Consider the following 23,434-nt stretch of genomic DNA (forward strand, 5'->3'; position numbering starts at 1 on the left):
AACAATGTGATGGCTGTATTATCGCATGTGATGTCTGGGTACAACACACCGTGGTTTTTCTATGCATTTATTTAAAGCCATCTGTTTTTTTCACATATTTTCTGAAAAATCTTTTACCTGCTCAGTGCCAGAGCTGAGCCTTGTTGTTTGAGATATTCCTTCACTCAATAGATTTGCTCTCTGAAGACTCCACTCCTTCTCCCTCAGTGAAGACGACAGCATGATTAATGTTTTTCCAAAGTTAAAAAGTGGGGGTTTTTTATTTATATAGTCAGAAAGAGAGTGCTTCTCAGTACTGCTACAATTGACTAAAACACATTACCAACTACTCAGCAGGTCAAAGGATGCTTGTGAGTAGTATTCAATCAAATTGGGGGGGATACAGATGTAATATCACAGCAGTACCCATGCCAAGAAATAATAGGGTATTTCTTAGCACAGAAAATCCTTCTCAATGCCATCTGGGGCATCAGGAAAGTGCACTCAATGCTAAAGATTATGACTTGTTCTCAAGTTCTCAGATTTGCATGTTGCTGTAGCAAAGCCTAATCTTTTGAATTCCAAATAACACAAAGCTTTTTTCCAGAAAAAAAAAAGCATAATACATGAAGTATTAAGAATGATAATTAGAACTTCTCAGATTTAAAGACCATGCAAAGATCTTGTATTAGATCCATATGATACATATGATTTAGATGATAGCATCTGTGCTGTAAACTGGAGGCAAGGCCAAACATCACTGGTTTCGACAGGACTACAAACCAAGGATGTCTACATTCATGACTGGACTGCAAACCGCCTTTTACCTCCTATTTGATGAGCTAAGTATGCAAATGTATTAGCAATATTAGAACAGAAAGTGCAGGTAGGTAGGAAATACCTCTACTTACTTTGCAAGCATGAATTTTGAGTGAACTGTCACCTGAATCATGAAGTAAATCAGGCTATCCAGCTCTGTGTTTGATCTAACACTTGATTTTATATCAACAAATAATACACTGGTACCAGTGGAAATTATTTCCCATGTTCGCTGGAGTATTTCAGAATAGGCTCCAATGATCAATCCTCCAAGAGACCGGTATTATCAATATGCTGCCACGAACAACCAAAGTAGGTGCACAGAGAAAAACACTAAGATTCCCAGGAGAAGAGCTAGCAGGGAAAGAAAAATCTCGTTTTCTGATTTCCATTTACAGTCTAAAATAGCCTGTCTGCTGAGAGCAGTTCTTTGGAAAAACAGTGATTATGAAGACTATGGTCTTATTTACTTTCTGCCAGTATTGCAGCATACTACGTATACTCACAGGATATTTTTAGTCACAGATTCTGCCAGGCAGAAACACAGTGGAGTTAATCACATGCAGCAAATTACACAAAAGCAAAAAAGCTGGTAGGCTTTTGGGGGAGTGGGGGGGGCTGCAGCAGCTGAATATTTTGTTATCTTTTCTAGGCAAACTTTCCAAAATTGCATATGCGGAGGGTCAAGCCAAAGGGCAGTGTGTTTTATTTCACCTGGATCAACCAACCTATCTGCAGCTAGCAGACTGAAGCAGGCTGAGAAATCCATCCATACAGATTATAGACAGAATTAAAGCTCTTTTGTAGTGAAATGTTGAAGTTGGTCCACCAACATATCAGCAGTCATCTGACAAGTATTCTGCAGGCAATGAGCTAGTGTGCTCTGAGCTCCTGTCCCAAGTGCAGACAGGTGATGCAGAAAGGGCTCCTAGAGCACAGAACAGTGAGCTGAGCACTCACCCATGGTGGAGCGTCATTACCACCCAAAGATGTTTCAAGCAGTCTTGAATCTAACATCAGTTTCTAGCATGGGAGGAAAGGCATAAAGGGCAGGAATTAAAGGCGGTTTCAGCACAGCTCAACTGGATACAGATATCCTCACCCTGTATGCTAATAGGCTGATGTAACAGCTCCTGGGCATAATATTCTGCAGCACAACCTTTCTTTGTTGAAAATGTTGCCTAGAACGTTCTTGCAGAAATACACCTTCTTTTCATTGTTCCCTTCAGTGGATGTGGAAATGTATCAGTCCTGGTAGCCATCTCGCTAAAAACATAGTAATAGTAAAATTAATTTATAATCAATGGTTAGCATTAAGTCATAACAAGCTAACTCAGTTCAGTATAACTGAGCCAAGAACATATACACTAGAATTACAGCAATCAGCATTTATGGAAATGAACACATCACTGTTTTAAATGAAAACTATTCTTCCATTAGCTCAAAGTAACTTCTGAAATCTTTCACTATGACTAAAATGTGGAGTAATGTTGAACATCATTCACCCAAATATTGTCCTGTAATGCCCATTTATGGCATTACCATTTTAAGTTTTTTGTGAAGTAAAGCAGTAGGGATCAAGTGGACTCCTTGCATCTGCTATGCCTTTGAAAGCTAGCATGTGCCTGCTCAGGAATTAAGTTAGGAATTAAATATTAAATCAAGAATACATGTGTAAGGAGTTAAGGAGATCTTAATGCTGAACTCACATCCACCACACCACAGACACAAACAGAACACGCTATAGTCACCCTCTATCCTGGGCAGAAGACAACTCTGCCAGCATCCCAGTGTGACATCCCAGAGCCTCTTGCCCAAAAGGTAGCTGGCTTCCTCCCAGGCAGTGGGGAAAATGAGACAAAAGGTGGTCTTAGGAGACAGATGCCTAAAGTGTGCACTGTATTCTTCCAAGATGAAACTAAATCACCATTCATTTCATTACTGTGGCATGAAGGATGGGCTGGTAGAGAAGGAGTTTTAGACAAGACTACACAACTCAAAGGCTGAAAAGATGCACCGAGTTTAAGACACATTATGTGTCTGTTCTGGAAGAGCAAATCCTTTATATTCTAATGGGAAGATGCAAAGAAGATTATGATGGCAATATCCTTCCTCAGGCAGGTTTTGGGTTTTTTTCTGGCAAGAGAGATCTTTCCTAATTAAAAGCTGCTCCTTCTTATGAGCTAGCCATTGTTAGTGAGCACAGGACTGCATGGACATGAAATAGATTCTATCTGCCCAAAGCACCTCACAGACATTGACTATCATTTTGTTTTCTTTTCTGGGGAAAAGGATGAAAATGGCTTTTAAATTAGATGTTGAACCCCTTCCAGAATTGCAATATAACATACTGAATCAATCATTCTTTGTACAGTTACCTCCTACTCCACAAGCTCCTACTACCATAAAAATTGGCTGTTGCCAACTGATCTGAGTGAATAATGTGCAGTTTCGTATTTGTTAGAGGAAATTTTCTTCTTCCTCTCTTCATCATTTGTCCATGAGCAGATTGATTTTCTTGAACTTTTTTTCAAGAACATGTGCTGTAATCACTCTGCAAGTAATTCTTGCTGTGAATGGTTTGTGAGCAATTTGTTGTGAGAAGTCTTCAAACATTTGTCATAATTCTCCTTGTTCTATATGACTTTGCGTCACATGGTGTCTGTTTTGCGAACATAACATTAAAAAGAGCTGGTTTTGAGTAGTCTTCCTGAGAACAATCCCACTTCTGAACCTAGAAAACTAACATAGAAAGTACATTTTACTGAAAATTATTTAAGACTTAGGGATGCACATTCTGCAGTTTACAGGCACTTGTAATTTTCATGCTAACTAGAAGATAGCTTTTCCAACCCTAAAGAGAACATTATTTTACCCACTTCACAACTTGAATCTGCTCCTCGCCAGAGCTTTTGTCTCACCCCAATTAATTACAATTTCTGTGTTGCAAAATATCACTTGTGAGAGATGAGGCTTTCGACAGCATAGAGAGTAGTTGGGTTCCAAACTACAACTGAAATTATGCATAATTTCACTATTTAAAAATTACTTAATTCCCATAAATAATTACAGGATTCTCCTGGTTATTGTTGCAGCTTAATGAAAAATAATACTGTACCAAAACACTAGCAGAAGAGCCTGATCCTGACCCTGCTGGAGTCAGTGGAAAGCCTCCCTTTGTCAGTTACCTAAATGGTGGAAACTGTCCTTCTCAGACTGTAAAACAACAACATCGTTTTAGACAAAAGTTTAAAAGAATTATTGCCTTTTCAGAGGGATTTGGGTACTTTTTACAACATGTCGTCTTAAAAGTAAAAAATGTATTAGAATGACTCCACAGGACTGAAAAGGAGGTAAATATTCTCTCAAACACCAGAGTGAAAATTTCACATCTACGTCTTGTAGTGGGCCTTAAATGATTGCTTTAAAGACATTTATAAAATATAGGCCTTGGCTCTTGTTGGTATGCAATTGAAGTACTTTGCTGGTATTTTAGAAAACATAAACAGTTGCTGCAGCTGTCACCCAAGCACTTTATGACATTAACTAAGAGAAATGAAAATGAAAAAGTCCTTAAATTCATGGATGATGATGTCTGTGATTCTAACTGGGACAAGTATGGGTGTCTCTTCCCTTGTCCCTTACAAAGGGTCCACTCTATGAAAATACAAAAACTTTGAAAAACAATTTAAAACAAAACCCACTGATTATTTCAGAAGAAATACTGAAGAATGCAAGTCATTAAACCAATTAACATTCCTTTCAAATATGAATTTTGCAAAGGGAAGTTATATTTTGCTTTCAAACCAACTTCTTCTGAAAATATTTTTGTCAGTGCAAAAAAGACTTAGTGCACCTTATTAATATCCTTAAACTGCATCATTTGAGATGGACTCAAATTTTAACACTTGGTGCTCATAAATAACTCTTGGGATAATTTAGTCTGCTTCATTTGGTCTGCTACAGAAATAAGTTCTTGATGCTAAGCATCAAAGTTCCCTGAAACCAACTTTCAAACAAGCCATTTAGGCTTGTCTACCAACCTGAGTGCTGAATCCAGCCCAGCTGCGGGGACAGGAGAGCCATATGCTCCACGTGAGCCTCTGCAGGGAGCTGCGGCCACCTTCCTAACGTCAGTGGGCCTGGGGCAGCTGGTACGAACCATGAGTACACTGGCTGTAACACAGAGAGTAATATCACCATGAGCTCAAACAAGGCAATTATATCGTGTTAATTTGCATCTCATTTTGTGATGTAGTTGTACACAGCCAACATAGTAACTGGAAATTAATACAGCACGATTCATGCCCTGTCATGTCACACTGCTGGCCTTTCTGAGCAAGAATCTTTTTTTAATGCTATACTCATAAATCAAGCTCCTCAAGACAAGAAAATTATTATGAAGCTGAACAATAACAACTTACACTTAGAAGAGCATCCTACTTTTTCTTCCACCTAGACCAGAACAGACTTCTCTTAGATTGTTTTCTTCCATGCCGAAGTTAAATTTTTGCATCTTCAGCAACAGCAAATAAATCCATGTTTCTGTTAAGTTACTCAACCAGTGCAGTGTTTTATCCACTCTTGAGAAAGGTCTGCATTTTCTCCTCGGAGTGGGTAATACTACATGCATCAGTTTAAAGGCTGATATCATCATTTAGAGAAATGGCACCGCAATTCCTGCATCAAATGATATGCACAATATTCCTCTTCCTGCTAGATGTGGATCTCAAACATAACAGAATCTTTTAATTTAGTTTTACTTATAGTTTATGCTGAATCACATAAAACGTGACTAACTCAGAGACACAGCATATGCCTTTCCACTTTTCACCATTAGCAGGTATTTTTTTCCCAGTGCCTCCGTTATGCAACTTCACATTTGGTATTCTGATACTAATGGAGTTTTAGGGCAAAGAAATGGTAATGTGCCAGCATATAGTTTTTTAAAAACTTTGTAGGAAGGTAGATTCTTTCCATGCATTCTTTCACCTGTAATTATTTGAGAGATCTACAATATTATACATGAGACGAAGGAGTTGCTATACTATAAAAACCCAAAACCCTTGCCTTTGTTATTTTGAATTTGCATATTCAAGTCCATTTATACCACTGAAAGGGCAGTAGTCCAAAATATAAATAACTTGAGCTCAAAAAGCAAGGTTGCCACCCTGAACAGCCAGAAACAATGGTGATCATTTAAATAACAGCACTCTGCAGATTCATGCCCAGTTTCATACCTGTGGCTTGCTTCCACCTACAACAGAATGAAATAGTTTGTTAAACTCCATTGCACTGTGCCCTGTTTCACTGGACCAAGTGATGCGAAATAACACAAAATAAAGTACACTGTACACTGTGTACTCTTGTTCTACAGAGCAGGTATAATCTCTGTAATTATACCACAACCACATGGCAAATACCCTGAAAATAGATAGCAATTGCATGTTCCTACAGCTTATTAATTATGCATTGTTACTAACAAGTTCAAAGATAAATTATCATAGCACTTGCAGCATTTAGGTGCTTGCTAAGCTGTGCAATCATAGAATTCATGCTACTAAATGCTTGCTTTTCTTGGTTTTCCATTGGAATACAGAAGGGAACCAATCCACCTCCCACACTTGAAGGCCTATAGCTTAAGTGCATATTTCTTATTGCTACAGCAGTGGTACACCACCATACAAAATAACATGACACTTCAACCAGTAACAAAATCTGGACAAATTAACAAAAAATAATTTACATTAATAAATCACTTTCCAAATTCCATTTAGTAATCCTCCTAAGCAAATGCTATATTTAAAACCACTGGTACTTGCAGTAGAACTAATGCTGTTTTCCTGACCCAATATTTAATCTTGCACAGGCTAAAAATGAGAGGGAAACCTCATATCCCTGATGTCACTAGCAAAACTATTGATTTCGGAGAGGGCAGGGCTCTACCCAGACAGCTTACTTGTAAACGGATTCTTGAAATAGCTTATATTCTATTATGTCAGAACTATATCACCATGTAAGACCATTTCATAGTCCATGCTAGGTCTTCTAAGAGCCACTCTGCAGTATTTTAGAATCCAACTTTTAATAGGTATTTTAATAGTATTCAACAAAATAAAATTACTCTCTCTGTAAACATTGCTCTTCTCCAGAGTGAAGCTTCCTTTTAAGTTATGACTCCGTAATGGTTTGGGCAGCCATTTATACCAACTTTTACAACCCATGTTGGCTTACCTTGGTTTGTTTTTTTTTTAAATTTCATTATTTTCATATTGATTTTTAATCTGAAAGGTGATGTTGATGTTTCTGACTGTTTTTTCTATTGTATTTGTTGGGCTATTTCTTCTAAAAAATGACTAGCATTTATTTCAAGGAAGTGTAAATGTTAGTCTTTATGTATTGCAGATTTAGTACTAGCAGAAGCAAAATAGCCAGGTGTTATTATGTTACTTATGAAAATTTTAAGTATCGACTAAAAACCTGCTGTAATTGGCTGTGCATAAATGTGGATGAAAATGGCAACCCTAGGGAGGGAGGTGACATGCTGGGGATGAACCAGACAAATACAGACAATGGAAGCAAGGAGAGCGCAACATTGGTCCTGCTGATGGGTAACACCTTCAGCCCCTGCCGCCACATCTGTGCACAAGAGAGGAAAACAAGGATCTTTTGACAGTGTTCTGAGGAAGGTCTGGAGACAGCTTTATGGATAAAGTGACTTCTCGGCCACAGAGGAAATTTTGGAATTATTACCCATTGGAGGGATGAGTCAGTCATCTCCTAGGGAAAGAGATGGCTAGGTGAGGTGTTCAGGGAGGGTATTGGGAAAGCAAACAGCAGTAATTTACTTGCAATGACAGAGGAGCAGAAAACAAAAGGAAGCTGAAGAGACTAGTAAGGATGTAAACCCATAGATTAGATAAAATTGTTTTACTTTATCGTTCTAAAAGGTTGGTCAAGCCCAGAAAGCAGGAATGTGTTATGTGAGCCATAAGATCATCAGAGTCTGGTTCAAAGCTTTAGTTTTCAGTTGGGATAGAAAAAGACTTATCTTAAATGCCATTTCTGTCATGGAGAAATAACTGCCAGGTTTAGATACAGTCTGTATGGGCTAACCCACAGAGTAACCTCTGCTGAAGATGAGACAATGGATGAGCATGACAAAAAAGCAATGTGATCACACTGTTCACAGAACCTGCGAAATTGATGGGCCAAGCATGGAAGAGACTGACCTTAAACAGATAACTTTCTTCATGAAGAAATGTCAGCGATATGGGCTGAGGTTCTGGTTTGGATAGAAGAAAAGTCTGCCCAGGAATGATAGGTGAATTCATGTTTGTGGTAGAGGCTCCTTAATGACTAAGTGCGGAGGAAGCTGCATGTGAGAGCAGCAGAGCTTACGGGGAGGTAGAGAAAGGATAAAGATGACATTCCAGTCTGTTTTGAAAGCCTGACATACAAAAGTAAGACTGTTATTTCAGCAGGAAAACAACGGCAATGCTCAAGGCAGATTTTAAGGTTAAAGACAAGACTAACAGAAGGGGCAAAAACTGGCTTAGAGAAGCCAAACAGGAACCAGAATGGGATTAGATCAGTGCAGCAATGCATGATGTGCTGGAGTACTTTTTATTATCCACTGTGCTTTTTATTTGTGAGTGTAATACAGGCAATAATTTCTAAAACAACGTATGTTCTTATTGAAGATCCTTGGCTCCTTACTGGGAAAATAACTTCATATGCAGAATGATTGTTGGTTTCAATGGGTTTATTTTTATGTAACTTACATTGACTTTAAAAAAAGGGAGCTGTACGTTTCCAGCACTGTAAAACTGGCAGTATAACTGAGGCTTATTAGCCCAGATGCTGAAGCTGATAGTGTCTTTGAAGATGGTATTCTTGTTCAGATGGAGTTACCTTGTTTTCCTTCACTCATTTTTGCTCCCTCCTCAGTCCTACCCCAGAGTCTGAAGAAGCGTTTGTAGGTTCTCCTAGAAAAGAGACATCTTCCTACGACAAAGTGAATGCAAATGATCTTTCTTCACTCCTAGGGACTGATCTTGTTCTTCCTGAAATCTGCAATGAGATTCCTCCTGTCTTCAGTGATACCAGGCACGGTTTGACCAGGCCAGATGTAAGCTTGAAATTCTAATGAAAAAGGCCTAAGTATATTGAATGGGGGAGATACTAATTAATAACTATTTGTGAAAACATGGTTCCCTTGAAAGGCTAATTATTTTGAGAGTTACCCATTCAAAAAAAGTCTAACCAATAAAAGAACAAATTGAAAATGAAGAATCTCCTAAAAACAGACATCAGAATACTGCATTCAAGAGGACAGCCACCAGTTAAAAGAAATGTCAACAAGTGGCAGCAACTTCAAAAGGGAAATCTTTTCCTCATTTTCATATGCATTCTTCATGAGCAACATCAAGAAGTGTAACATGCTAATAGCTAGTAACACTCAATAAGATTCACCAATTTACTAACCAAATAATTTAATGCATATCAAAGGAATGATTTTCTCATTTCATTCTTTTTTTAGATCTAACACTAAGCTGGGTATTATTGAGTAGATGAAACTGCACAGATTACAAGTCATTACTGAAACAGTCATTTTAGAATTGAGGTGGTTTTTTTTTTTTGTGATGGATGTCTCTTTTGGGTTTAAGGAATCACATACTTTTTTGCCTTGTTATAAATCAGGGTTCAAAAAACAAATCAGGAAGGTATTTTTGTGGAAATGTGATAGTTGGCTAAAAATTACGTGTTTTACAGAGACAGATCTATTATGATGTTAAACTCTTAAAATGTTGGGGACCACAGACAGGTAGTACCATCCACGTGTCCTAGGTATGCCAATAACGCAGCAGTTGGGAGATGTGCCTGAGATTTAGGAGATCGAGGCCTGAACTGAAGCAGTGATGGGATGCAGATGATCAGTGTGCCACCTGATCATCTCCACACCTCCTGGCATGGAGACCTCTTCCTCCTGCCTCCCATGAATGGTGAGAGTTTGGTTTGATTCCAATGCAGAATGAAAGACAAATGTTAATTTTTTTTAAATTGCAAAAGAGCTTTTGTATACAACAAAATGCTAGGCTAGGTATTGAAAAATGTAGAAAGTCTACATGGTAAGAACCATTTCTTGTTTACTGTGATAATTTAGAAGCCTATTTACAGAATTCTACTAAATTTAAAAAACGTTTTACCTTTGCTACTATTGCACACTATGTAGCCCACTACCATCTGCTAAAACACTTTAAGAATACGTTACCAGTTAAGGTACCAAACAGAAAACCAGCTCTTCCTTCAGTTCTGTCTCACATGAAGGGTAATGGCCACACATTCTAGCCTTGGAGGCAGACTGGCCATGAGGAAGAACTGCTTCACTGGTAGGGTGCTGCAGTACTGGAAGAGTTTACTCAGAGGGGGACACCCAAGATATGGCTATGTAAAATCACAGCGGACCTGATCCAGTGTTGGTGACAATCCTGCTTTGAGTGGAAGGTAGGATTTGATATAGGGGACACTTCCAAGCAATATTTCTATGATATAACTCAGACCTAAGCCAGTGGCATTATCAAAAGCTTACCTAAATAGCATTAAATACAACTAAATGAAAAGTTCACTCATCAGTAAATAAGAAGATATACATCCTCAGCTGGCTTGTTATCTCATGGCAAACTCTTCACCAACAGGGCACACTACTGTGGCAGGCTACACATTCATATTGCTTTCCTCTTCTGATATCCCAACAGCAAACATAATGTTTCTGTGATGCCCCTTTAATGGGGACGGACAGACTGTTGGAACCAATGGCTTTGTGGCAGATGGAGCAACATTTGCAATTGGGAAAAAACACTCTCATGCTGCCAAAACATTAACTAGGGGCTTCCTCAGAAATAGTCTGCCACAGTCATTGATACATCTAAATTCCCCATCTAAATAGGACTTCTTCCAAGGAAAAAGGTATCTTTCAGCAGGCTTTCCGAGGACAAGGACCCCTTCGCACAATTTTTTTTTTCCTTTTCTGCAAAACCTTTCACTTCGAGTCACAAATTTTCAGCACTACAACACCTTAGGATGCTACAATCCCCACCTGGCTGGGCTGGTCAGGGGACAGATTTGGTAGCAAGGGCACCTTGTGAAATCAAACACGGAAAGGATTCTTTTGGGTTTTCTTTTTTTTCTTTTTTTTTTTTGCATAAAGTATCTCCCTCTGCAAATGTCCATGTTCCTTAAATGGCAAGAATTACCAGACCTTCCTTTATACCACCCATTGTTTTGTATAGCCTTATGTCTTTTATTAATTTCCTTTTAAAAATGAACTCGCCTATTCCTTTCAAATTCCACTTATATGCAACATCAAAGCATTTCAATGAATTCTTCATGCCATTTATATTCCAGCTCTCTGGTGCTGGAGTCAGACATGTTGCGGTAATACTGCAAGCAGTAAAGATGTCCAGCTCCTCTGAACCTGCTGCAGTTCTCATTGCTGTAAGTGCTGATCACGGGGAACCTGAGCCTCAAATACCAAAAAAACCTTTCTGTAATGACCTACTGTTTTTGTAGAGGGCAATGGGACCAGCATGCTTTTTTCTTAAAGAGAAAAGACAGCCATTGTCCCTCTACCGAGAAGGATCTGAGATTTATTTTTAACTTCAAACTTCCCTATGCACCATGAAAAAAGCTGAACACTTCTATTTTCATTTAGGAGGAGATTATGAGAGAGAAATAGTCTGATACATTTTAGATTAGAGATTCTTCCCTAAGAACAGAGGCTGTCACAGTGTGGTGTCCTGCGCCAACGAAAATCTTCTGTTCCACAGACCAGAACAGGCTGGGCCCAGTTCTCCACCAAACATATTTGCAAGAATTTCTGCACTAAACTGAGAGTTCTCCAACACAATGCTTATGGGAATTTAGATTGCTCTCCCTCTGTCAGTACTGGGATTAAGAAGTCGTGAAGGTAGTCTGAATCATAGTGATATTACAATGATTGTTCTGAAATGGAAAAATATCACATATCTATGTTCTAATTCTCCAGCTTAAGACATACCTTTAGGTAGTCAGTTTCTGATTACATGTTTGGGCAAACGATGCCTTATCTTTACGCTTTTTTCATGTATCATTCTATTTCTGGTAACTTGAATGCCATAACCAGAAAGCTATGTTAATTGTACATGTTTTTAAATCAGTGTAGTCCAAAACATATTCCTCAAAACTCATCAACCTCACAAAGTCTGCTTGCCTGTTTGAGAAGCTGGAGATGCTCCATCTCCATTAGAGGAATCACATAAATTTTTTTATAACTACAAGAATTTCCAACCAAAATAATCTTAGCCACATGGATATTACATATTTCTTTTTCCTAAAAATAAAAACCACTAAGTATATGAACTGGTACTGTAAACACAAGTGCAAGTAAAAGAGTTCTACTGTTGCTAGACTCCTCCTCCCACTTGATTTAGGCAGTTAGCAAAAATACTTATTCAGTAGTAAGTTACAATAAAGAATTCTTGACCCTGGTGTAATTGAGAGCAAAGATAAAGTCAAGTCAATGGGGTTTGCTTCTGCTTGCAACATTTCAAATAAAGCCTCTAAATTTGTTTGGATCATAAAAATAAAAGCATATAGAAAATACTTGTTAAAAACACATGAGCTTCTCCATAAAGTAATTTTTACTGAAATGCTCACAGTTGAGTTAGCATTATTTGCTTCTAATTTGAGCTTCATTCTAAATACTGTATGTTAACTTAGACCGCTTAATGCCAAGTGCTTTACACATTTCTCTTTAATTAAATTTCTCCAAAGAATCACATTACATAAGCATTTGCCAATACAAAAAGCACACTCTTGGAAATCCTGGGCACCCCAGCAGTAACTAGTAAAATTCTCAGCGATCTCATTGGAGACAGGATTCTACTCTTTAGGTCTTTGCTATACATGGGTAATAAATAATTTTCTTTTTATTTATGTATTAAGTTTTAGGTACACTATTCTAAGAAACTTAGATCTTAATGAGGTCCATGCTATCATTTGCCATTTCCATTACTAGATAAAAACAAGCATTACTTCAGAGTTCAATGATGTCTAGTTTCAAGTATGTTTGTAATTGCTGGAATATGCAACAGATGCCAGTTTAGATAAGCTTCTAGCCTGTGGATGTAGGTAAGCATTTGCTCTAATCATCTGCAATTTTACTACAAATTTGAGCACAAAATTGCCTGTACCAAGCTTTGGGAGAAATATGAACCATTACCATCTAGGAATTCTCTTAACTGTACAGTGGTATGTTCGCTAATAAGTTATAGGTGATTAGGACATGAAAGTGGTTTAAAAATGAAGATTTAAAATAATGTTTATGACCATTAATATAAGACCAGGCATAACAATTTACCTTTATTAAATTATGAGATATTTTTAAATCTTCGTGAAACATGTTGAAGTAGGCTACAATTAATCTAGGTCTGTCATTCTTCCTCTTAAACAGTTTTTTGCAGCAGTTTTCCATTACTCAGCCATGCAGTGCTGTGGGATCTGATGTCTGAGTTCTCATGCAAAAGAAAAAGGTAAATTAGGAAAAAGGACTGCTCTAGGACATCACTGGTCAGAAACAGGAAGAGCAGGAGCCGTTGGTTTGAGATGGAACTGCCACTGCCTTGCGGGACATTAACAACCTGCAGCTGCAGAAGTGGTAGAGGTTGTCTGAGTGCTGCTCATCTACTTCAGTGCAAAGTTACTTTCCTAATTGATATTTTTTTCAAAGTTACTAAGATGTTACCTAGTTATCAGCTAATCACAGCCTGGTAACTGTTTAGAGAAATCCAGATTTTTATTTATGACAAGTTAAGTGACCCTAAACAAATCAGTCTGCTGATGCTTAAACTGTCCAACTGTAAAATAGGATGAGATGCCACACAAAATTTACTTGAAATCCTCAGATGAAAATTGCGGTATGAAATTATTAATAGCCTTGACAACACTAATTCAATTTAAAATATGCTTAACAGGCTTAAAAATAAAACTTCAGATTCCCTTTGACTGCAACCCAGTCCTGAAGCTATTTAACCCTGTGTTGCTTATCCTGTGCCTGATTTGGTGGTAAAATCACTATTAATAGACCAGAAGTGGTGTAAAACAACAGAAAAGTGAGATTACCTAATTCTGCAAACACCCATGTTTGTTTATTTGCTTGCTTCGTTTCAGAGATGCAATGTCAGAAGTTTAGTTCTGATGGGGATTAATCTTCCCCTTTTGTGACTCTGGACCATCCATCCCTCCCTGCCTCCCCTCCCCCTACACCCCCACCCCGGTTCCAGCACAGGGTTGCTAAGCGACATGTTCTTCTCTTCTGTACTTTAGCAGAGAGGAACAGATCAAAGACACCCACAGTCCTGAATTATTTTATAAATGAATTTAAAGAGACACTCTCCCGTGCTGTATTAGGTAGGGGGAAATCAAAAGTTGCTCTATATACTGAGAGGTCAGTATATAACTGATGCCTTCTGGAAAACAAAAATGCTTTCATTATTGAGAACTATGTAATATTTACCTTTTTTTTTCTTTTTCAGGACTAGACCATTAATTTATGCTAATTAACGTTTCTTGTTTTATTGCAGTCAAGACACTGAACACAGGCCAGGCTGCATGTTTGTATGACTTTCAAAAGTAAGGTTTTCTGTCATCAAGTGACAAGCTTGCTGGTTTTTTAACTCTTTTCATCTCTCGCAAAAGAGTTGCCATTATTCAAAAATATTTCATTCTCTAAATTTTAAATGCTTTCCTGACTTATATGAAGGGCAAGAAAACCACAGGGTAAATTTCAAGTGATATTTATTTAAAAGAATTAACAAAGATGAGAAAGTAATCTGTGTAAATCAGACAAAAAAACCCTAAGAGACCAATATCTCAGACCTTTCTAGAAAGAATGAAAACCAAGTGAATTAGCTTTAATGAAAAAAACTGGGGATACAGAAGTTTAAACATTACCTCTTACCAGACCAGCACTTATCTGGCATCAGCTCAGGTGTGCTATTCTGTAGAGACTGTGAGATCTGTAAGAGCGTACTGGCCGTTAAGGCAAGTGTTCCTGAAACAGAAGGGAGGAATTAGGTGCCATCAGACCTTCTCAGTTTCAAACACCATTGACGTTGTAAAAGGAAAAACCTGCACTTAGTAACAAAGTGCAAGAATATTACAGTACTTTCATTGCCAGAGACACCATCACTGCACAGCCTTAAGAAAAAGGAGAGGAACACAAATAGCATGCTTAAAGCATTAACCAAGCAAGGGAGACAGATCATTTACATGGAAAGCAAAACTCCAGGTCAAATGGCTGCAAGAAAGGAATCTTGAAAATCCCATGCAAAATTATTCCCATGTGCAAATCTCCTTGTTTTGTAACCAGCCACCTTATCTGCATAAACAAATGTCTCTTTAAAAGCAGTTTCAGGAGCTTCTTCACACAAACAGGTGCTCATGCAACTACAGGCACAAAATCACTGGCTTCAGGTGTAAAGGGTACACAGATGATCTCACTCTCTTCGCAGCACACCTGGTCACAGAGCAGAGCTAGGTCCTCACTCTCACCCTATGCCTGCAATCCCACATAAAATTGAGACTAGATTAGTGAAACCTAATATACTCTAGGGCTGTAAAGGGATTAAGCTTATATAAATCTTCACAACAACAACAAAAAAATTAGTATTTATTTACATGCATTTTATTTTCCAATGAGAAAACAAGCCTCTTTCTTTTCCTGCACCAGTAAAAGTCTCTTCAAAATTCTAATTGCTTAGATTTGGCATTTAAAATCCACTGTACTACAGCTAACCTATATTCTCATAAAGGGCTTAGCCAGCTTTTCAATTTCATTACTAGAGATATCTATTACACAGGCAAGATGTGCAGTTTACTCTCACTGATATAGTGTTTTATGTATAAACATCTCAACCACCACTATGTTGTCAGTGGTTAGCAGATTCGGTGTGTTTTGGCTGAATTTCTAAAGGGAAAAACCGTGACTTGCACTCTAAATATTTTTTTTGGAGGATGTTTCCTCAACAGCCTATGAGCATCTTGTACAAAATACAAATAAACATTTGGAAAGGAATTTAATGTGTTTGGTGGGTGCTGACTTGCCAGCCTTGGAATCCAAAATCCCCGTGACCTGCAGCACAAGCACAGCTCCGGCATCATGTGCTCCGTGGACTGGCTGGGTCCCCCCACTGCGCCACTGCTCCTCCTGCGTGACTGCAACAACAAGGAAAGAAATAACGCCTGCTACAAACAGGCATGCGGCTTGTTAGTATTTGCATTTCTGGTGAGTGTATTTAAACATCCTGACCATGCTTTGTTCAGAGATTCAGTTCAATCAAGCAAGTATTTAAGATTAAAATGTTCTGAAGCAGGGATGGTATACGGATTTTAATTAATATTTATTACTAGTGTATTTTGTTAACATTTGTAGAATTTTTGGTTAATGAATATAAGTGTGTTTGAATTGCTGCACTTTTTCTCTTATTTCCAGGATGTTGTAACAACACCTGCTGCAGCTGGGCAGCTGCATCACAGGTGTGAGCAGCCAGGGCAGAGGTTTGGGCCTATGAACAAGGGATGATGCTTTTGATATGTGGGAGGGCACTGAAGGCCATTTGGAACATTAATAATCTTACTTCACATTTTTACAGTGCTTTGCCTGCTTACAGCACTACATAGGCTACTAGCAATTAGTGATCTGGACGCTTCTGAAATGATCAGCAGTATCATTTAGATTGTCATTAAAATACAATTAGCCACCCTTTGAACTGTGCGCTGTAGTTCAGAGCAGTCTAATTGGTAGCTCGTGGGCCAGATCTGGACAACAGGAGGATTGTTTCTGCTTTTCATTTTCTCTAACTGCACCAACTCAAGGAGCACCTCGTCCCAGGAGTGGTAGCTGTGCCCACAGGACAGACACGGAGAGCCATTATGCGACTGGAAAGGCAACAGCACAAAGTACCCCTTGTGTCCAGCCCACCGCATTGAAAAGCCTGGATTTTGTAGAGCTCATTTCAGCCTGTGTGTGGATTCAAGCAGACATGGCCCCACAACTTTATATGATGCAATTCAAATTAATTTTTTTTTTACTTGACTTTTAGAGTAGAGTTGTGTAGCAAGAGTCATAGGGATGAAATAAGGGCAGTATGCAGTAGGACAAATAACTGAGCTATCTACATCTATGGATGGCACACTGGTAGACCATGCTGCCATGTGTTTGGGTAAGATGAAGAATTTAGTTACTCTAGCAGACTGAAAGTGCAGGTCTGGCTTAGATGGTGTTCCCAAACCTGGCACCCATATCCTACATTTAGGTAGCTAAACCTGTCACTTACATGCTTTAGATACTTGTGTTAATTGCATAATGCCATCAAAAATGACATGTTTTTAAAGTGTTAGAAGTGTAAATAGCTGTTTTTCTGAAATGGCCACAGTCCATATTTTTAGCTCCTATGTACTCTTCTCATGACACCACATGCAAATGCATCGTATTTGCTGTAGTAGCTAGCTATAGTAATGTATTAGTATCTGTTTGCAACACTATTGATTCTCCTGCATAAAGAGCTGTAGAATATACTTTAAATACTAGCTTTTTGTACGTCTCATACAACTATTCATTAATACCAAGGGAACAGCATGCTACTGTTCCAGGTTTTCTAAGAGCCAGTGCTATTGCTCTCCACCAGCTCCTGTTGCCTGCTTCATAATGCCTTTATTATTTATGCTTTTATGCTTAAAAATTCAAATTTAAACTGAAAATTTTCATGCTTTTCTTTTTCAAAAATAATTAAAGGTGGCAAATGGACCTGATGTAATCTGTATACTGTGTGCCACGGCTAAGTATCCACTGCTGTGAAAGCACTGCTTGTTCTCTGAAAGGAGGAATTATTTCAGACAGCGTCACTTGCCCCCTCTTCTGCGAGGCCACTTTTCCCATACACTCAGAGGACTCGCTGCCAGTTATTTTCCTGCCCTAAAAGTTTGCTGGAGCAATACTGTCACTTACCCAATGTTTGTACAGGGCCTAACTCCTAACAGGTCAGCCTCTAAGTGCAATCAGAAGTTTTGCACTTGGGTGTGTAGCAGTTGCTCTGTTGAAGTACGCTGGTTTTTTAATAATCTTTTCTTTGGATTTGTCCTTGGACTACGTATTGCTTCACCTTAACGTGGGCTTCACAGCAGGCTTTGGGATAAGTTCTTTTCTCCTCCTCTGCCATTCACATAGCAAGTGGTGTGCTTTCAGACAGGTCCTGTCTACAAAGGATTTCAGTGTTGGCCTGGCATGTTTTCCTAGTATTTGAATGGCCTAAAAAAAAAATCATTTGGAAAGCAGCAGATGCCTTTGGAAAAGGGGAAAAGCAGATAAAAATACACTTGAAGAGGTTATTAATGGGTCAACTGACCCAAGAAAATAGAAAAAAAGTGCAACTCAGAAGTGGTTGCCAACAGCAGTCCTGTACTATCCACCCTGGAAGATAACACAGCTCCTCGTGATCCCACTTTTGTGGTGTTATGCCTCCACTCCCTCTCTCTGCATTCACCATTCTATACAAGAAATGCAAACTGTTGCTGAGTTCATTCAAATACAACACACTTCCTAAATCTGCTTTTTTCAAACACACAAAATAATAGGTATTGTCTCAGGAGGAACAAGAGACCAGGTACTCAAAAACATGATGCGGGGTTTGTCATAGCCACAACTCTTAGAAAAGGTGCTCCAGTGAAGCCATTTGCTAGTGTTTTGCATAGGTGATTGTTAATGATACTAAAATAATAGTCTGTCTGCTGGATAATGTACAATACACCAAAACACAGGCCAACAGCCGTAAAAGAGAAAGCATTGCAAGAAGCTCACAGCAAAATTAAGCTGCCAAGTGAAATTCCCAAATAATATGAAAACACTGAAAAAAGAGTCTGTTCCACCACTGGTGTCTTTGCTGGGCTTCTGCCCTTGTGTCAGCCATTTGGATTAGCCTCCTTTTCACAGGGAGCTATGAAGGACAGCATACAGAAAACACTGAACATGCAAGAACTCAGGAGGATTTAGCAATTTTGGGAAAGACTGACAGTTCTTAAGTAACTTAGTGCAATTAGTGATGGGCCAGAAATACGAGAAAATCTCTGAAGAATTAATCAAGAATCAACAACAGTTTGTCTTGAGAGTAAAGGCAGAAACGTGAAATAAAACAGTTTACCACAAAATGGCTTTTGACTAAGAGTGAGCAATGTAATGAGGAAGAACACACGTTGGGTAATTCTACATTCCATTAAGGTAAATAAAAAAGCAAATGCTAGTAGGAGAGTTAAAAAAAAAGACTGTATGGTCACCACTGGTGCATACTTGCATGAGGCACGTGCTAGGAGAGCAGACTTCCTGAGTGCCCAAGTAGTACTCCTATCTTAGACAGGCAAAGAAGAAGTAGGATTTACTGTCAACTCTCACAAAACATTAAAAGTCTATTAGGCCAGCTGGTAAGGGAGAATGAAAAAAGAAAAAAATCAGTGGACTGCAGTTTCTTGTGCGTCTCTTACACAAGCTTGAGAAAGGCACAAATCCTACGTGGCCGATACAAGAACAGCACTGAAAAGCAAATCAAAATGCTGTAAAGTGATTAGTCACCAAAGTTCATAGCGGCCAGGGAGAAAGCGCAGAAGAATATTCTGCTCCCTAGTACCAGTCTCCTGTGGAAGCTCCATGCTGTACCAAAACAAACTGGAAGTGTACACAGCCAACAGAAAATGCTTAATTGCAGTGAAAAGATGCTAATTGTACTCACCAGATATCAGTGCAACTAGTTTCGCACGATTTGAAGTTATGGTGGAAGCTGAATTTTAAATTAAGTTGAGATGTTAGAGCAGAGTAATGCTTGATGGGTGAGAGCAGATCAGCCAAAACTAAAAATTTCAGCAAACTCTTCTTCTCAAAGACAAAGTTTTACAGAAGAAACCATACAATATGTACTACCCAACTGTTGCTGGAAGAATAATATTCTGTCTTGTAGACTAAGAAAAAAATTAACTGGTAGCAAGCAATCTATTTAAGATCACCAATCATCTATGGGTTTCTGCAATCTTGTCTTGCAGAAATCTGAAAAAGGAAGAAGTTCTAGAAACAGACTGGAACTCCTTTAAGAGCTGATGCTGTTGGAGAGACTGATAAGCATTTAAATGACTCAGATGTCTCCCATATGCACATTTTTCTGTCCTAAAAGAAAAATGTTCCATCATAGGTATCATCCACATTTGAAAAAAAGTTATTTTATGATCAAGCGAGATGATGTTTGTAGATAGTTCAAAAGGCTACGGAGAGGCACCTGAACACAGGAATTCTTTACCTGTATAAATTTTGTGTTTGCATATGGTTTAGTATCACCATCCTAAGCTATGAGGAAGGGATGTCTCACCTGGTAGCAAGTACTATGACACAAAATTAGAGGAAGACTACAGTGAGTGACAAATTTCATTCCCAAAAAATTGTTTTAAACCTAAATTATCTTTCCTCAATGTCTACTATTTTCGCAACTATTTTAGACTAAGTGGCAGGCGTGCCTGTAACTTAAAAAAAAAACCCAAACAAACAAATGGAATTCACTTAAGCTAACATACATACTGAGGATGTAGATAAATCAACCTGCAGAAGTGTCCCAACACAATTTTTCTGTTTTATATAAATCGCATGAAGATTCTGCAAGTTTCTGTAAGCAAAATTTTTAATAACTAGCTATACAAGCAATATACCATGAAAGAAACAGGGGTCAGCTCTATTGTTGTGTGCTATTTACCCCACTACAGTCAAATGCTCCAGATAACAGGAAACAGGGCAGTGGCGGCTAATAGTTGTAGCTAACAGCAGAATGTTAACATTTATTGGATGTTTATTTGCAATGGTCTGCATTTAAATTCAGTACTGAAATAATAATATGAGACATATTACACTTTTGAGCACTGTAGTAATAACACAGAGGAGTATCTTGCCCACAGGATGAGCCCATGGCTGCTCACAGACCTGGCAGTAGGGAGGAGGGCGGGGAGTTTTTCTCCTGCAGCAAGAACTGGGAAATTCTGGGGCAAGAGCTCCACAGTGAGCTCTCTCACACCAGTGTGAGAAAGGAGAACAAATATTAAGGGAAATAATGTAAAGCAAGTGTTTCCCATAGATAATATATGTATCAATTATTGCCAGGCAAACGTACCTATCAAGGTTACCACGGCTAGCCTATTCCACAGCCTGCGCCTCACATATTCATCCACAGTGGGACCGAATTTCATTAACAGAGGAATCAAGACTCAACTGATAACATTCATCTCCATATTCTTGCCCTGACATGGTTATTCATTAGGAGTTCTTCCTAATGACTGTTCAGTTCCTTCCTTCTAGAGAGCCACTCCTAATTCTCTTGGATAATGAGTCACTGACTTTAATATTAATCTTTATTAACCCTTCCCTTACACAGCTAGCATCCGGGAACAGTGAAACATCTCAGTGCTGAGAAAGCAAACTCTTCAATGCCTTTTCTTCCATTGTGCCATCTTCTTACATGCAAATAACCCGATGTTTCCTGCAGGCTTTCTGCCACTGGCTGATGAAAAACTACCTTGTTTGTCCTCGTGCCTTTGGTTAATTGCTCTTTAAGTCTATCTTAGCCTACCTGTTTTCCTGTGTAATTTTGCTTTCCATACATTACTCTTCTTTCCTGTTGCCTTGCCAAAGGTTTTGTTGCAGCAGAACAGCTACTTGTGTCAAATAACTTCTTGAAGCACCTTGTCTAGCTTTCTGTTTTTCCCTCTCTCTTTTCTTCTGGGGACAGAGGCTTGTTTGTGGATGGGTACCAGAGCCCAGCAGCATTCAGTTCTGCTGTGTCTACTATGGGAAGTGTCCAGGCGTTACTACCTAGGTTTGCAGTGGGAGATACTTTTGACTAGTTTTCCTTCTTAAAACAAAACAAAAAAGAAGAAAACCTAGGAGATATTTTATTTATACATTATTTGCCATTCCTAAGACTATGGAACCTAAATATCCTGTGAGACAATTACTGACTCAGGTATTGAATTCTTCTTCCACCAGCTATTCCTCACTTCCTCCTAAGACTAATTAGAGAAAAGCCTGTCCTGTTTTTCATCAAACTCTAAACTCTGCTTGCTTAGTGCGCTGAATACACAGAGGTATGCCTGATCACCTGCTTTTTGTGCACTTTATGTACGGTGGTATCTGTTCTTTGGACCAAAACTTGGTGTGTTTTAGGATATTTGGAATTCTGAAGTTCTTTCTCCTTGAACCTCTTTCCTTGCATTAGCACTGTTGGTCTGCTACCACGTTTTTTGTGTCTTTCAAAGCATTCTACAGTGTTTTGTTATTTTGATGGTATCATAACACGTGCCTACTCTTAAATCTAGGAAGACTAAGAGAAAAGTCGTTTGGAAAGAGATCCAACTATTATTTAGGAAGCCACACTCTCAGATTATTACATAAAGAAGTTTCTAGGAAGAAGCAGGTATTTCCCATTGACTATTTCCATAGCTTTTCAGTACTCTTTATTTCACCATCCCTGTGCTGTATCAGACAGCCTTGGATACAAACATCCCCCGAGCAGCCTTGCATTAGCGCTGCACTGCCTGCGAGGGAACCTGCCCAACCCCTAAGAAACAGCTATTCCCCAGTGGGAATATTTACTCTAGGTGCCAATCCAGCCTGACTGAAATCTCATTAACAATACATTTTTTCCTGATTAATAAAATATTAGTGTGAATTTATAGCATGCACAGCCTGACAATTTCTCAATCCCTACAAGGCAGGGAACTACTTAGACACTATGTTATTATTTCGATGACAAACTGCATGCAACTTCTGAAGTTTGAGCACAGTCCTAGCCGTAGCCTTTTAAAAAATAAGTTCACCCAGCTAAAACTGAAGAAAGATAACTCCTCACCACCTGTGCAGAAAAGAACAGGGTTCTTTTCCCCAAGAGCTTATATTTATGCTCATTTACCAGTCACAGAAAGAGCTAACCTGTGGACAGCAGGCCTGCACCATACGGAAGTGCAAGCAAACACTTTACACCTATTCATTTTGGAAAGGCCACCAAAACCACCTGCAAGTTCTACCGGCAGTAGTAAATATTCAGCTGCGGGAGAGACGACAGCAGCCTGTAATTATTATTGGTAAATAACGGCCACGACTGCCCCTTCTGTCAGGAGAGGACGGAGCTCTGGGCGAGCAGAGCCGCTCAGCCAGCCCCAGGCCTACGCGGCCTGGCTACAGGGCCGGGCGCTCCCGCCGCAGCACGCCGGGCCGAAGCGAGCCAAGCCGCCGCGGGGGCTTTCTGCTCTGACCGGCAGCGCGGCCGCTGCTGGCCGGGACCCCGCCGCGGCCAGAGAACCCCCGATCAGCGGGGCAACAGGTGACCGGGGGGGCCGCCTTCCCGGCTCGGGCTCGCCATGGCGGCAGGGCTGAGGGGAACTCGCGGCCCCCGAGAGGCGCCGCGGTGGGAGGGCAGGCGATGGCAGGCGCGATCGCGGGGGCCACGGCCGGGTCTGCCTCATCCCTTCAGTCCCGTCCCGATCAGACCGCCGCTCGCCTCCCTCCGCCACAACCCTG

The 23,434-nt window shown here is 39.4% G+C and overlaps 1 long non-coding RNA gene across 5 annotated transcripts; it reads right to left on the bottom strand.

Annotated features, from left to right (window-relative positions):
• Window positions 1–228: 228 nt before the first annotated feature.
• LOC135313876 (uncharacterized) lies at window positions 229–23,426 on the bottom strand. 5 transcript variants are annotated; one of them, XR_010373366.1, is made up of 4 exons: window positions 15,939–23,426; window positions 13,199–15,397; window positions 4,842–4,974; window positions 229–3,540 (listed from the first exon to the last, which is right to left on the bottom strand). It is a non-coding gene; the product is annotated as an uncharacterized LOC135313876 (long non-coding RNA). The 5 variants fall into 5 exon arrangements; XR_010373364.1 differs by having other exon boundaries at window positions 229–2,064; window positions 3,177–3,540; window positions 13,199–23,426; XR_010373365.1 differs by having other exon boundaries at window positions 229–2,064; window positions 2,550–3,540; window positions 13,199–23,426.
• Between the last annotated feature and the right edge of the window lie 8 nt (window positions 23,427–23,434).

This window comes from Phalacrocorax carbo, chromosome 6, assembly GCF_963921805.1.
Source record: "Phalacrocorax carbo chromosome 6, bPhaCar2.1, whole genome shotgun sequence".
In the NCBI taxonomy this organism is placed as follows: domain Eukaryota; kingdom Metazoa; phylum Chordata; class Aves; order Suliformes; family Phalacrocoracidae; genus Phalacrocorax; species Phalacrocorax carbo.